The 12703-nt window shown below is 35.3% G+C and overlaps 1 protein-coding gene across 1 annotated transcript in view; it reads right to left on the bottom strand.

Moving 5' to 3' along the window:
• Positions 1-12440, bottom strand: part of NEK6 (NIMA related kinase 6) — a 166796-nt gene extending 154356 nt beyond the window's left edge. Inside the window, exon 1 of the mRNA XM_074293056.1 lies at positions 12288-12440. The gene's annotated coding sequence lies outside the window, so the exon portion shown is untranslated. The remainder of the gene's footprint in view (positions 1-12287) is intronic.
• Between the last annotated feature and the right edge of the window lie 263 nt (positions 12441-12703).

Genomic DNA, 12703 nt, shown 5'->3' with positions numbered 1-12703 from the left:
GATGATCAATTCTGATGGATGTGTCCATTTTCAACAAATCAGTGCCAATAGAGCAGTAACGAACTAAACCAGCTACACCCAGCAAAAGAACTCTGGGAGATGACTATGAACCACTACATAGACTTCCCAATCCCTCTAATTTTGTCCGCCTGCATTTTGGATTTCCTTCACAGGCTAATTGTACACTATTTCAAAGTCCAATTCTTTTTGTACAGCAAAACAACTGTTTGGACATGTATACATATATTGTATTTAATTTATACTTTAACATATTTAACATGTATTAGTAAACCTGACATCTGGGGGGAGGGGAAGGAGGGGAAAAATTAGAACAAAAGGTTTGGGAATTGTCAATGTTGTAAAATTACCCATGCATATATCTGGTAAATAAAAACTATTAAAATAAAATAAAAAATTAGTCCCATTTCAGAAAAAGAAATAGAACAAGCTATTAATCAACTCCCTAAGAAAAAAATCCCCAGGACCAGATGGATTTACATATGAATTCTACCAAACATTTAAAGAACAATTAGCCCCAGTGTTATATAAACTATTTGAAAAAATAGGGAACAAAGGAGTTCTACCAAATTCCTTGTATGACACAGACATGATAATGATACCTAAACCATGTAGGTTGAAAACTGAGAAAGAAAACTATAGACCAATCTCCTTAATGAATATTGATGCTAAAATCTTAAATAAGATATTAGCAAAAAGACTACAGAAAATCATCCCCAGGATAATACACCATGATCAAGAAGGATTTATACCAGGAATGCAGGGCTGGTTTAATATTAGGAAAGCTATTAGTATAATTGACCATATTAATAATCAAATTAACAAAAACCATATGATCATCTCAATAGATGCAGAAAAAGCATTTGATAAAATCCAACATCCATTCCTACTAAAAACACTTGAGAGTATAGGAATAAATAGACTACTCCTTAAAATAGTCAGGAGCATATATTTAAAACCATCAATAAGCATCATATGTAATGGGGGATAAACTGGAACCATTCCCAATAAGATCAGGAGTGAACCAAGGTTGCCCACTATCACCATTACTATTCAATATTGTATTAAAAATGCTAGCCTCAGCAATAAGAGTAAAGAAAGAGATTAAAGGAATTAGAGTAGGTAAGGAGGAAACCAAACTATCACTCTTTATAGATGATATGATGGTATAATTAGAGAACCCCAGAGATTCTAATAAAAAGTTATTATAAATAATCCACAACTTTAGCAAAATTGAAGGATACAAAATAAATCCACATAAATCCTCAGCATTTTTATATATCACCAACAAAATCCAACAGCAAGAGATACAAAGAGAAATTCCATTCAAAACAACTGTCAAGAGTATAAAATATTTGGGAATCTATCTACCAAAGGAAAGTCAGGAATTATATGAGCAAAATTACAAAACATTTGGCAAAAAATAAAGTCACATTTAAGTAATTGGAAAGACATTAAATGCTCTTGGATAAAGGAAATACTAAAGAAGGGAAAAGGACCTGTATGTGCTAAAATGTTTGTGGCAGCCCTTTTTGTAGTGGCTAGAAACTGGAAAATGAATGGATGGCCATCAATTGGAGAATGGTTGGATAAATTATGGAATATGAATGTTATGGAATATTATTGTTCTGTAAGAAATGACCAGTAGGATGAATCCAGAGAGGCTTGGAGAGACTTACATGAACTGATGCTAAGTGAAATAAGCAGAATTAGGAGATCATTATACACTTCAACAACAATACTATATGAGGATATATTCTGATGGAAGTGGATATCTTTGCCATAGAGAAGAGCTAATCCAATTCCAATTGATCAATGATGGACAGAATCAGCTACACCCAGAGAAGGAACACTGGGAAATGAGTGTAAACTGTTAGCATTTTTTGGTTTTCTCCCCAGGTTATTTTTACTTTCTGAATCCAATTCTTCCTTTGCAACAATAACAACAACAACAAAATTCAGTTCTGCACATATATATTGTATCTAGGTTATACTATAACATATTTAATATGTATGGGAAAGCCTGCCATCTAGGGGAGGGGGTGGAGGGAAGAAGGGGAAAATTCGGAACAGAAGTGAGTACAAGGGATAATGTTGTAAAAAATTACCCATGCATATGTACTGTCAAAAAAAGTTATAATTATAAAATTAATTTAAATTTTTTTTAAAAAAATCACCCTTTAAAAAAGTGCTCTTGGATAGGCCAAGCAAATATAATAAAGATGACAACTCCCTAAACTAATCTATTTATTTAGTGCTATACCAATCAGACTCCCAAGAAAAAATAACAACAAAATTCATATGGAAGAACAAAAGGTCGAGAATTTCAAGGGAATTAATGAAAAAAAAAAATCAAATGAAGGTGGCCTAGATGTACCTGATCAAAAACTATATTATAAAGCAGCAGTCCAAAACCATTTGGTATTGGCTAAGAAATAGACAAGTTGATTAGTGGAATAGTTTAGGTTCACAGGATAAAATAGTGTACAACTATAGCAATCTAGTGTTTGACAAACCCAAAGATCCCAACTTTTGGGATAAGAATTCATTATTTGACAAAAACTGCTGGGAAAACTGGAAATTAGTGTGGCAGAAATTAGATATGGACCCACACTTAACACCATATATCAAGATAAGATCAAAATGGGTCCATAATTTAGGCATAAAGAATGATATCATAAATAAATTAGAGAAACATAGGATAGTTTACCTCTCAGACTTGTGGAAAAGGAAGGAATTTGTGGCCAAATGAGAACTAGAGATCATTATTGATAACAAATAGAAAATTTTGATTACATCAAATTAAAAAGCTTTTGTACAAGCAAAACGAATGCAGACAAGATTAGAAGGGAAGTAACAAACTGGGAAAACACTTTTACAGTCAAAGGTTCTGATAAAAGCCTCATTTCCAAAATATATAGAGAACTAACTCTAATTTATAAGATATCAAGCCATTCTTCAATTGATAAGTGGTCAAAGGATATGAATAGACAATTTTCAGATGATGAAATTGAAACTGTTTCCACTCATATGAAAGAGTGTTCCAAATCACTATTGATCAGAGAAATGCAAATTAAGACAACTCTGAGATACCATTACACACCTGTCAAATTGGCTAAGATGACAGGAAAAAATAATGATGAATGTTGGATGGGCTATGGGAAAACTTTTTAAAATAAATTTTTAAATTAATTTTATAATTATAATTTTTTTGACAGTACATATGCATGGGTAATTTTTTACATTATCCCTTGTACTCACTTCTGTTCTGAATTGGACACTGATACATTGTTGGTGGAGTTGTGAAAGAATCCAACCATTTTGGAGATCTGGAATTATGTCCAAAAAGTTATCAAACTGTGCATACCTTTTGATCCAGCAGTGCTACTATTGGGTTTATATCCCAAAGAAATACTAAAGAAGGGGACCTGTATGTGCCAAAATGTTTGTGGCAGCCCTTTTTGTGTGGCTAGAAACTAGAAAATGAATGGATGCCCATCAATTGGAGAATGGTTAGGTAAATTATGGTTTATGAATGTTATGGAATATTATTGTTCTGTAAGAAATGACCAGCAGGATGAATACAGAGAGGCTTGGAGAGACTTACATGAACTGATGCTGAGTGAAATGAGCAGAACCAGGATATCATTGTACACTTCAACAACGATACTATATGAGGATGTATTCTGATGGAAGTGGATATCTTCAACAAAGAGAAGATCTACTTCAGTTCTAATTGATCAAGGATGGACAGAATCAGCTACACCCAGAGAAGGAACACTGGGAAATGAATGTAAACTGTTTGCATTTTTGTCTTTCTTCCCAGGTAATTTTTACTTTCTGAATCCAATTCCTCCTATGCAACAAGAAATTTGGTTCTGCACACATATATTGTATCTAGGATATACTATAACACATTTAACATGTATGGGACTGCCTGACATCTAGGAGAGGGGGTGGAGGGAAGGAGGGGAAAATTCAGAACAGAAGTGAGTACAAGGGATAATACTGTAAAAAATTACCCATGTATATGTACATATCAAAAAATTATAATTATAAAATTAATTTTTAAATTTAATTAAAAAAGAAATTATGAAAGGGATGGTTTCAGAAAAATCTGGGAAATCCTATATGAACTGATGCAAAGTGAAGTGAACAAAACTAGAAGAACAATCTACACAATAACAGCAATATTCTAAGGAAAATAAATTATAAAAAATACTTAGTAATTCTGATCAATACAATGATCAACTGTAATTCCAAGAACTTATAATAAAATATGCTATCAATCTCTAAATAAAAAAAAAAAACTAATGGACTCAGAAGAAAGATTATAGCATGTCCCCCCCTACTTTTTTGCTTTTTTATTTTTTCAGAACATGGCTAATGCAGAAATGTTTTTCATGACTGTATATGTATAATGGCTATTGTATTTCTTGCTATCTCAATGGGTAAGAGAGGGAGATAGTGGGGAACTTAAAATTTAAATTAAAAAAAGACAATCTAGGTGACTGAGAGGATGAGAGTAGCCAGATAGTAACAGGGAAATTTAGAGGAAAGAAAGATTTGGAGGAGGAGGTAGAGAATGAATTCTATTTTCTACAAACTGAATCTAAGATGTCTGTGGGACATCCAATTCAAGATGTCAATAAGGTAGATGGTAATGTGGACTATATAGATTAGGAGAAAAACAAATGGTAGATATTTAGATATGTGAATCATCTGCAAAAAGGTGATCATTAAACCCAAAGGAGTTGATGCAAAGGAAGACAGTGTAGAGTGAAAAAATAAAAAAGAACCCAGGTTAGAGCTTTGGGTACAACTCATGGTTAATGGGTATAACATGGATGGAGAACCAGAAAAGAAGAGTGGGAAGGACCTGTCAGACAAATAGGAAGAAAACCAGAGGGAGCAGCATTACAAAAAAAATAAATAAACAAAACAAAAACAGAGAAGAGAGAATATCCAGAAGAGTTGATAAACTGTAGCAAATACGTCTTATCACAAAGATCAACTCTAATGTAAATCTATAAGAAAAAATAAAAATGAGAAAAAGTTATGACATCCAATTAAAATAATTCCAACCTAATCTATTTGAAAATGGAAAAATGTTGACAAATTAATATGTTTAAAAGAAGTTTAAAATTTCTTTAGTTTAAAAATAACGAAATAACCTATAAATTGCCTCAATTAGGGGAGGAAAAGAAGGAAAGAAAGGAGAGAACGGGAGAGAAGAAGACAGAGAGAGAGAAAGACAGAGACAGAAATATTGAAAACTAATTTTTTCATCTTTAAGAGTAGTGAAACCATGTTTCAGTTTTAACACCACAGTTACAAATATATCACATCAGGAATTGGAAGTGTCATGGAAGAAAGATGGAAAGAAAAGTTGAACTAGATAAAATTATACCTTAAAAGGTTTGGATTAAAAGAAAGAGGGGAAGATACAAAAGGCAAGAAAATGGTCTCAGCCCACACAGCATTAACAAAAAGGTAATGAATAGTTATTGATCCAAATTGCCTAATTTCTCACGTCTATAAAGTTTATACAGATAGAGATATCACAATATACCAGCACTGTCCTATCAGCATTGAAGATATGAATATGAGCAAAATGATCTTTGCTCTCAAAAAGCTTGTATTCTGATGGGGAACATGAACAACACATGAAAGGGAACTAGAAAGGGGAATGAGGAGAAATGGTGTGGAGATGATCTAGAAGTGGCAAGGAGACCTAGCTTGGAGCCCAGGCTCTTAGAGGCAAAGTCCCAGGTGGGTCCATTTCAAATATAGATTTGGACAGCATCATATAGAGGATGACTAGGAAGTAAAGTGATGACAGTATGGGAATGTATAAGAATACCCTTTGTAACCCAAGCAGCAAAACCTATTTGCATGGTATTCCCCTCATTGATAAAAATTAATTATTCTCTGCCTGCATGGGAGTTGGGGGGGTAATAGGTAGAGAGAAGAGATCCTGGTCTTCTGGCTTCCAACTTTGAAAGAGAACAATAAGATGTCCAGTACCTGACACATAATAAAAATTTAATATGATATAATAATATATTAATCTCAAATATATAATAACAATAATAATATATAATAATTTAATATAATAGACAATTATGGGTCTATCTAAGATGTAGCTTTTGAGGAATAAGGAATAGACATCTCTAGCAACTTCTCCCCTCACCCTTCTCCAAGGGAAATTGATTCCTGCCAGGAAAGAAAGCAAGAAGAAGGCAGAGGCTGGCCACTCTGCTTTCCTCAAAGAAAAGGAGTATCAGGATAGAATTCTATCTATTGGTACCTTTAAATATTGTTCATCTAGAAAAAAATTAAAAATTAAAATCTAGGGAAAATAATTTTCTAGATTCAAGCTCCTAATTACTATCACTTAATGGAAAAAGGAAATTCCCAAGCTATATTATCGGAGATTTGACCCTACCCTATTTGCCACCAGATATCAGCTCTACTATGTACACAAATAGCAAAAAACCTATTTATTCAGACACATAGCAAACAGAATTTAGAGAAGTAAAGTATATAATGAGAATCTATGCCAGACAGTACATAGAGTAAATGGACTCTCTCATGTGTAAATACATAAATTACATGGGCAAAACAACATATATTACATATAGCATTGCACCTATGTGCTTTTTCAGGGTGTCCTTGATGAAATTTGAGAAGTGAACTTGTAGGCTTTCAAAAATAATATTCCACTATAGACTGTATCATTTCAATCACACAGTTGATGGAAAAGTATACAGAGAGTAGAAAATACCACTGTGTTTATGGTTTGTTAACTACAAAAATATATTTGATTTAGTAGAACAAAATACCACATTAAAGGCTTTCAATTCAATAACTATTAATTAAATTCTCACTATATGTCAAGTACTGGACTTTTTTTTTGGTTGCTGTTGTTTATTGTTGTTGCAAACCTGGGATTTCAATAGGACAGAAGGCTCCCTGGGAAGAAAAATACCCTCTACCAATCCAGATGTTGAGTTGGAGGCCAAGAAAGGACTTTGCATGTAGTAATTAAGATATGCCAGGAACCCTGGAGAGAGCTATTTCAGTGTGGAGTCAGAAGCCAAACAAAACCAAGCTTACAAGCATTTATTGAGTTCCCACTTTGTGTCAGGTACTATAAGTCAACATATAGAGTATCAAGTTCAAAAAACAGCAACGCTTGGTTCTCAGAAAAAAATAGTGAAGAATAAGATGTGAGAAGACTGGGAAAGTAGAAGAGGCCAGGTTATGAAGGATTGTAAAAGGGAAACAGAAAATTTTATATTTGATCTTAGAAAAAATAGGGAGCCACTGAAGTTGATTGAAGAAGGAGGGTGATGTAGTCAGACTTGCACACAATTTGACAGTTGAGTCATCACCCCTGATTCTCTGGACTTAACCATCATGTCATGGCTGCCTCCTAATTCCTTTCCTGCAGGCCTCTTCTCCCACTGAATTCTTCCCAGAATTTCCATTTCAGGAGAAAACTCCATTATTCTTTAGGCTTAGCCACCATGCTCCTGTCTATCTTTTTCTCTCTCCATTCTATCCCCATTTTCAGCTCCCTTTTTATGTGCTATTTCCCCCTTGCTAGAATGAAGGCTCCTTGACAATAAGGAATATCTGTTTTTATTCATATTTATATATGCAGAGTATAGCACAGTGCCTGGCACATGGGAGGTGTTTAATAAATGCCTATTTACAAACTGACTGACTGGAAGAGTGGATTGTAATGGGACAGACTTGAGGCAGGGAGGGCAGCAAGCAGATGATTTTAATAATCTATGTGGGAGGGGATGAGAGTATAATTGGGATGATGGCAGTGGCAGGGGAAAGAAGGGGATATATATACAAAAGACGTTCTGAAATTTGAAACAACAATGTTAGGATATGGGATGTGAGAGAAAGAAGTTGAAGATAAATTATCTTCTGGCTAACTGGGAAGATGATTGTATCTTATACAGAAATAGAGAAGTTAGGAAGAGGAAGGATTGGAAGGAAAGATAATGCATCAATTTTGAATGTTGAGTTTAAAATGTTTAAAATACAAGACATCCACCATACATTTATACAAAAATGAATGTTGAGAAAATGGTATTTACACACATATATTGTATCTAGGTTATACTGTAACACATGTAAAATGTATGGGATTGCCTGTCAACTAGGGGAGGGAGTAGATGGAGGGAGGGAAAAATTTAGAAAAATGAATACAAGGAATAATGTTATTTAAAAAATTACTCATGCATATGTACTGTCAAAAATTTTATAATTATAAAATTTTTTAAAATTTTAAAAAATAAATAAAATTTTTAAAAAATGAATGTTTAAAACTATCTTTATATGTGTTTGGAAAATAAAACACTATTAAAAATTATAAAAACTAAAATAATAGAATTTTTTAAAAAAGACTTATGAGACATGGTTCTTAGCTGAAAGGATAGGGGAAGGGAAAGCCATAGGAGGTTTGAGGAGGAACAAAAAAAGTTGGGAAAAGCCATTAAACTGAGAGGTTTAGTGAATCAATCAAAGAAATATAAAAAGATTGATTTGCTGCAGTGAGGAGCCCAACTAAGATCATATAACTAACAGTGTGTGCAGTTGACACAGTTTAGTGATTGTCCCTAGCTTCTTTCAACAGCATGTGAGTAGGAGTGAAAGAAACAGATGGTGGGAGGCTGAGGCTTGACAAGATGATCCAGATTAAAAGATTTGAATGAATGGAGACAATGAGTGTACATGGCTGTTCTTCAGATTTGGCAATGGGAGGGAACAGAAATATAGGGAAATAATTTGAGGGGATGGCGAGATTAAGTAAAGAATTTTTAAGGATGTAGAGATATAGGAAGAACAATGATGATCTGGTCAATAAGAATTTGAGAAGGGGTCACTAAAGAAAGAAGGTACAATCAAAGGGATAATTAAATCTCCTGAAAAATGAAAGTTAATGGATTTGTCAATAAAAAGGTTCACCTTTTCCTCCAAAATTGGAGCAAAGGAGAAGAAAATGGGGACTAGAGTTGAGTCAATTTGAGGTTTATGCGTCTACTGGAGAGACTAGGGAGTTAATTAGAGCATCTGAATTTTGATAGTAAAGTATGAAGCAAAGTTCTGTGCTGAAAGAAAGGGAAGAAGTGTTCAGCTAGATTGAGAAGAGGAGAGAAGATTTGGAAGAGACATTTTAAGACGTACTTTAGGAAATGATTTAAAGAAGAGTAATAGTATCTCCATGCAGCAGTGAGGGCCAAATTAAGATGATCATATATACATTTCTAGAAAATTAGCCTCCAATAATGTATCTTTTATGTATATATTGAAAAAGTAAATGAGTATTAGAAATATTACATAGCAGATACAACTTTGCTTGATGAAAATTTCATTCTTAATATAAGCCAGGGAAATGTATCTTCATTTATAGGTTTATCATGAGAATGGAGAATGTCCAATGGAGAAACCAAAAGGAAGAAGGATTATCAAGTCTTCCAAATGTTTTGACATTGTGCTGATTGTTTTAAGACCTGTAATATTGCAGAGACTTCAAAATGAGGTCCATAATTACTCAATAGAATTTGGCCCAATTATCCTGCCTCTGACATTTACTACTTGCATGACTACAGGCAAATCATTTAATGTCACTATTTCTTAGTTTCTTCATCTGTAAAATTATGGCTTCTGAATTCCCCTTTAGTTCCATATCTATGGTCCTAGGATCCACATAGGAATAGCTAGATACTAACATAGTACAGTGGAGAGGGCCTGGAGCTAGGATACCCTGAGTTCAAGTGCTTTGTGAGATTCTGGGCAAGTCAAGGTTTTTTTTTTCTTCTCAGAGAGAAGAATAAAATATATCAAAGAATAAAAAAGGGGGGAAAAAGCAGGTTAGCAAAACTAATGCATTAACTAAGTGACACAAAGTGTTGCATCATTCAAGTCTGAAACAGATAGTATTACACATCCAATTAACAGTAAACAGCCAGGAATAGACATTTAATAGTTCCTTGCTACTGCAAGGAACAGTGGGAGCCACATTCTCATCTCTCTTCCTTAAGGCCAAGTGTGGTCAGAGTTTCTCAGCATGTGGTTTTGATTTTGTTCTTTCCAGTTATACTGTTGTAGTCAAGTCCATATTACTCTCCCAATTTTATTTGCTTCCCTTTGCACAAGTTCACATAAACCTTCCCATGCTTCTCCATGCTCTTCAAATTCATCCTTTCTTCCTTCGAAGTATGATGATTTCCTCCCCGCCTTTTTCTCAGGGCATTAATTTTTTTTCTTGACCCATGACATACTTTCCTACAGTGAATTGTCTGGAAAAGACTTTTATGCTGGAGAAATATTTATTTCTTCATGTTTTCCATCAAACTAAAAAGGAACCCCATGCTTCACCCTCAATACTGTAAAGTATTGCTCAGAGCTCTGAAGTCTTTCCATGCTGTTGTCTTTTATGTTAGTTTGGTCTTTGTGTCGGTTGTTCTCCAGGTTCAGAGGATTTTCCCTGGAATTCTTGCCTCCTGCCTTTCGGTATGAATGTTATATATTACTCTGTGGGCCCTAGAGATTGGTCCTACCTCTCAGTTTTCACAGCTGGATGTTAGTTCCACTCCAGGCTTGTTGTGTACCCCCTCTCCTATCAAGATTCTGCCAGCTCTAACCTGAGAGTCCCCATTCTTAGGCTGCATTAAGAAAAACACAATGTCCAGCATTAGTTAGGGATTTGTCTTGTTCTGCCTTTGTAAAAACACATGTGGACTAGATTGTTTTTTTTTTGGAAGAGCATTAATAATAATAACAATAATAATAACAGCTAGCATATATATAACATTCTTAAGGTCTGCAAAGCACCTTACATATTTATCTCATTTGATCCTCACAACAACTTTCTGAGACAGATGCTATTATTCATTTTTCTTCATTTTACAGAGGAGGAAACCAAGACTGAGATCCAATACTTTGGCCAAGGTCACAAAGCTCATATGTATTTAAAGCAGGATTCAAATCCAGTTCTTCCTCACCCCAAGTCCAACATTATGTTCACTCTGCCACTGCCATTAGGAAGCATGCAGAGGAGGTCAATGAAGATAAAAGGCCTCAATATCAGTCCGAAATATGAGAACTGGTTAAAAGAACTAGACGGTTTTAACCTTCAAAAAAGAAGATCTAGTGGTGACATGATATCTCTCTTTAAGTATCTGAAAGAAAAAGGGATTAGAATTATCCTGCTCAGCCCAGAGAGAACCAGGAGCAGCTGGTGAAACTGTCCAGGAGTGGATTTAGCTGGATGTGAGGGATAACTTCCAAACAATTAGACCTATCCAAAAGTATAAAAGGCTTCTTCTGGAAGTAATGGGTTTCCCATCATTTGAGATCTTTAGCAAACAGTGGATGACCAGCCAGTAATAAGCATTTTTTTTGTTTTCTTTTTAAATAGTATTTCATTTTTTCCAATTACATGTAAAGACAATTTTTAATAACATTTAAAAATTTTTGAGTTCTAAATTTTTTCCCTTCATCCCTCACTTCCCCCTTCCCTAAGCTTGTTAGCAATTTGATACGGTGTATATATGTGCAATTATATAAAACATAGATAAACATTTCTATGTACCTACTACTACTTGCTAGGATCTGTACTAAGTGCATTTGTCAGGAATGTTGTAGAAAGGATTCTTCGTCAGGTAACAATTATACTAGATGAATTAGAGGTCCTTTTTAGCTTGGAGGTTCTATGAGTCTTCTAAGGCAAATCCTGGCTGACTTCCATCATCCTCAACCCCATCTTTCACCTCCACCTCAAAGAAGGGGGCACTGACGCATTTAATTAAACATAATGACACTTGGGGAAGTCTACCCTTTACAGAGTAATGATAGACTCGGCTTTCCAGCCTACAAACTCAGTGTAGGGCTGGGCAGACATTTATTAACTCTTACCACACCTGAATGAAGCAGGTTTCCTGCCTAGAAATAAAAGCACCTGGCCTAATATCTCTGCCCTACAAGACAGACTCGACGTTGGGTATGACTAGGTCTTCCAGCAGATTAGGAGAGCTAGAGGGAACCTTAGTGCATGAAAGGGACCTTCTAGATCATGGGTGCAACCTCTCTTTTACAAACAAAGAAACTGGAGTCCCACCGTGGGGAAGTTCCTTGTCTAAAAGAAGCTCCCACTTTTCAGTCTTCTTTTGTCTGAGAGCCAGTCTTTTCCACCTTCCCTAGGGGTTTCCTGGAGAAAATGGGAATAATAATACTTATCCTACCTGTGTCACAAGTATGCTGTAGAGAAAAGCACTTCACAAGCTGTGTGGGTCCACTGGAATGGGAACAAGCTTCGTGGCCTCCAAAGGCCAGGCTGCAAGCTGAATTTTCCACAGTACTGTGTGAGCTCTCTGAATCCCGGTCAGAGGAGGCTCCCCACTGGGCTCCACGTGGGCCCTGTTCATTCCTGCCTCCTGGTCTTTCCTAAGGCCTTCCTCCTCCACAGCAAGTCCACCCCCAGAATGCTGCATGGCAGGAAAGTCTTGTCATTCATTGATTATCAGCAGGTGTCCACTTTTCTCCATTTGGGGAAAAGGCCTCCAGAAGCTACTCCAGCCTTTCCCCTGGGCCTTGTCTGCCCCTGGCTAGTCGGACAATGTGTGTGTGCTCTTTTTCTTGGTCTTAATCTAAAATTTCG

This window comes from Sminthopsis crassicaudata, chromosome 2 (assembly GCF_048593235.1).
Source record: "Sminthopsis crassicaudata isolate SCR6 chromosome 2, ASM4859323v1, whole genome shotgun sequence".
NCBI lineage: Eukaryota > Metazoa > Chordata > Mammalia > Dasyuromorphia > Dasyuridae > Sminthopsis > Sminthopsis crassicaudata.
This window is presented reverse-complemented; position numbering and strand designations above follow the sequence as displayed.